This window comes from Belonocnema kinseyi, chromosome 1 (genome assembly GCF_010883055.1).
Source record: "Belonocnema kinseyi isolate 2016_QV_RU_SX_M_011 chromosome 1, B_treatae_v1, whole genome shotgun sequence".
Lineage (NCBI taxonomy): Eukaryota > Metazoa > Arthropoda > Insecta > Hymenoptera > Cynipidae > Belonocnema > Belonocnema kinseyi.
Window position 1 is genome coordinate 142301242 of NC_046657.1, and position 4336 is coordinate 142305577.

General features: G+C 44.3%; 1 protein-coding gene across 2 annotated transcripts in view; it reads right to left on the minus strand.

Annotated features, from left to right (window-relative positions):
• The window catches only part of LOC117171462, a 111284-nt gene that overhangs the window by 93195 nt on the left and 13753 nt on the right, over positions 1–4336 (minus strand). The gene's annotated exons all lie outside the window — the stretch shown is intronic.

Consider the following 4336-nt stretch of genomic DNA (forward strand, 5'->3'; position numbering starts at 1 on the left):
CTAACAGAAAAGCATTTTGCTCGACACCTTGACAAATGTAATTCCATGTAGAAACATGCGTTTAAATAAAATATTTTACCAAAAAAGGTACCCACGCTTTAATTTGACAGACTGTATATTTATTCTTTAAAAGAAATTGTATTTTGTCAAAAATTTGTCTTTTTTGGTAGAAAGTAAATTTTGTTGGTTAAAAATTTAACTATTGTATGCCTTTGGCCGATACACGGCATCCCTATGAGAGAAGCTCTTGCGTACCCGCGCCTTAGCCATTAATCGACCTCTCTTTCTCCCCTCCTCTTCTCGTCTATCCCCACTTTGTCACCAGCAAGAGCGGCTGCGCCGTCTATGCTCATAGCGTTGAGTACTTTCGCCGAAGCCACATGTTACAAATTCGAGGTGCACGAAATCTTGTTTTGTGGTTCTTTTTCGTGGTATTTTTTCGGATCATTAAGTGTTGTGCAGTGTTTAAAACTAGTGCAGGATATTCCCATTGCGAATACCGCTTCTAATTTGCCTGCGGGCGCCCAGAGAAGCTCGAACAATGGGACCCAGGAGCGTCGCGATGTTGCGCAATATAGTGAAATTGAACGGCGTCATTCGCTTTATGATGCCGGCACCGACTCAAACGAAGACCAGGCTTCTCTTCCCGCAAAGAGACCTCGTTTAAAGAGAAGTAGATCTCGTTGCCGCGACTTACAAGATCAGATTAATGCATTAGCTGGCTTGGTTTCCCGAGAAACTTCTGGCTCTTCAGAGCCGGGGTCGTCTACAAAGCTATTGGACTTTGGGGAATTGAGAACCGACGTAGATGAAAGGAAAACAGTTCGTCCAGCCCTCAAAGAGCGTTTGGACAGGATCAATGCCCTACAGCGTTTTGGCTCATCGGAATGTAAAGAGGTTAGGTATTCTAATGCTTTGAAGAGCTTTCTTGCGTCGCCTGGCTTTACGGATCTTAAAGTCAATGAAGAGCTTTGCCATCTCGATAAGAAAAAAGACACGCTATTACCTACGGAACGAGTTTTAGCTGGGTTGTCAAATGCTGTATTCGAGCAGAAGGAATTGTTAGCCTGTAATCTTCAAGCAGTGGTAGATTGGGCTTTTTCGGGGTCTGATGATTTTACGCCGCAAACATTGTTTGAACATTTATCGTCACTTTTTGGCTCAGGCTCACAGGTACAGACAAATTTTGATTTAATAATGCAAGTAATGTGCGGTAAAAGGGCGGAGTGCATTGAGAATAGAAGGGAACAACTCCTATCCGAGATTCAGAACAGAAACGTTCGAGCAGCTTTATGCAGGGTCCCTCCAAGTTCAGAATATCTTTTTGGCAAAGAGGATTTGTCACGTCTTATCCAATCTCTAGGGGGAACTCAAATTTGGCTAAATACGCCTTCATACATGGCAACCAAGAGAATGATTCCAAGGAAAGACTTTTCCCACTCTACTTCATCCAAAAACCGGACTTTTCAGCCCCCAAGGGGATCATCGCAGACTCCAAGGTTTAGAAACGACTCGCCACGCGGTAATTTCGCCCCTAAGAATACAACAAAGAAGGGACCACTGATATTCAAGCCCGCGGATTCCTTTCGTGGAAAGCCAGACGATAGATGACTTCACTGACAGTCACTTCCGAGAAAGGTGGAGGGTTTTGGGGGCTCCACTCATAATTCTCAAACTGATTTCCGGTTTCCGAATTCCCCTCGGTTCGAAACCAAAGTTGATACGCAATTGGATGGATTCCAATTTTTTAACAAGGCCATCGCAACAGATGTCTGAACAGATCGATCTGTTGAAGAGACAAGGTATTCTCGAGCCTCCAACACGTTTAGGCCCAAGCTTCATCTCAAAAATGTTTTTGGTCAAAAAGAGCAACGGAGGAATAAGGCCGATCTTCGATCTACGAGTCCTCAACAGGGATGTAAAGGTAAAAAAGTTTCATTTAATCTCACATTTCAGAATGCCAGATTTTCTGCAGGACGAGGACTGGATGACTCGAATCGATCTGTCTCAAGCTTACTTTCACGTACCAGTGGTAGAATCCCATCGTTGCCTCCTTCGCCTCGTCCACGGCAAGGAGCTTTTGCAGATGACGAGCTTGCCCTTTGGCCTCTCAGCTGCCCCTCAGATCTTCGCGACCATAACGAATTGGATTGCGGAAATCCTTCGTTCGCGAGGTATGAGGGTAGTCGTGTATCTAGACGACTTTTGTTTGGTCTCTCAGGACAGAACCAAATTAAACTCACAGATCAACGAGGCTGTCGAGTTGCTGGAATTCCTCGGATGGATGGTAAATCGCGAAAAGTGTATAGTGAATCCCTGCCAAGAGATGGAATTTCTGGGAATACTGTGGAACACAAGGGACAATGTCAAGAGTCTTCCGGGCAAAAAGGCCCAAAAAATTACGGACCTGATAAAGGAGATACGATTAAAGCGGCGTTGTACCCTGAAACAGACTCAGCGCCTACTGGGCCATATGAATTTCGCCAACTTTGTAATTCACAGGGGACTTCTTCACTGTCACTACCTTCAGAGGTTTTTAACCCAGTTCAATCAACACAGACCTCGACAGAAGTTAGCGATTACGTCTCGAGTGGAAAAGGAGTTAGAGTGGTGGCAGGGTGCAACGACGTCATCTGTATGCCTGCACAGAGGACAGATTACCAACTTCCTGACGACGGACGCAGCGGACATATCTCTCAGGCAGGTACAACGGGATCGCAGACCGATTGTCAAGGAAGAAGCCGCTCCCAGAGTGGCATTTTCTTCCCGCTGTGACAGACGAAATCTTCGTAAAATGGGGAGTTCCAGTCATCGATCTTTTAGCCTCAGCAAATTCGGCGGTAGTCAGGCCCTATGTTTCTCGAGACTGCAGCGATCCTTACGCCTTCTTCATAGACGCATTCAGTCGTCCATGGCACTTCAGATTAAGATGGATACCCAGAGTGCTTGCCCACCTGAACAGCTGCAAAGGGCAATTCCTAATAGTAGCGCCAAGATGGGATCAAACGTTTTGGATGCCGGATCTGCTCAGCAGGAGCATGGAACCACCTCTAACCATTCAAAACTTGGAGCAGGTGGAACGGCTGACACTACAGGTATGGAAAGTTGGGTGTGGGAATATTTAGTCAAAGACTGGTCCCAACAGGAAAAGAATTTGCTTAAGCAAAGTTGGAGGAGTTCTACTTTGCAGACCTACAGGGCACCGATTCGAAGATGGCTCTGTTGGTGTGAAAATCAAAATATTAACCCTAGGTCTCCGCAGGGTAAGGATTTGGCCAGGTTCTTAGCAGACTTATTTATTACTCAAAAGTTAGCTTATAATACCATTCTTCTTCACAAGTCTGCAGTAGCAAAATTCTGCGCAGGTAGATCTACATTAAGTTTATCCTCTGATTTTTTGGTTCATCAAGTCCTGAAAGCTATTTCAGTGGCAAAACCTCAAGCAGTTCGAGCACCAATCTGGGATGCACAGATTTTGCTTAATTGGCTATCTAGGCGAACTGCCGATTTATCATTATTTGAACTTTCAAGGCGTACAGCAGTGCTACTTTTATTGGCATCCGGCTGTCGTATTCATGATCTCACTTTTAAAGATCTCAAAGAATTTTCTCGTTAACTTAGAGAACGAGATAATTTTATGGCCAGATTTTGGATCGAAGATGGATCGGGCTTCGTTCAGACAGTCAGGATGGAAACTCTCGAAGCACCCCAATATCTGGTTGTGCCCCGTCACATGGATCAGGGCTATGTTTGGAAAATCGAAAGAGAGAAGAAAAGAGGGTAGTGTTGACGCCCTGTTTATTACTATTGTTGGAGCCACCAAAGCAGCTTCCAAGACAGTGATTGCAACGTGGGTTCGATCGGTTCTCAGAGATGCTGGAATAGACGCTTCCCCGGGTAGCATTCGTTCAGCGGTTGCATCTCGCGGATGGCTAGACGAACTTCCGGTCCAGTACATTTTGGACCGAGGCAATTGGAGATGCGCTGAGACGTTCAGAGAACACTATTGCCGTGAGGTACAGGAGGCTAGTCAAGCAATTTCTACTTCGCTTTTATCCAACTTTACTCCCGTCTAAATAGTAAGTATGTGACACTTTTTACAGTCCAATCTAAACAGTGAGTATGCAACAGCTTTTGAAAAAATAATATTATAATGAAATATGATAGAGAAAAAGAATTTCGAATCTTCCTCATTTATACTCTTTTGTAAATCACATAGCGTTGAGGTCACCAGTAGATAACAAACACGTCTCTAGCAATTCATTATAATTTCACGATAAAAGAAAGAAAACAAAGGAAATTTAAACCTACAAACTAAAAATAACGCCGAGATTTT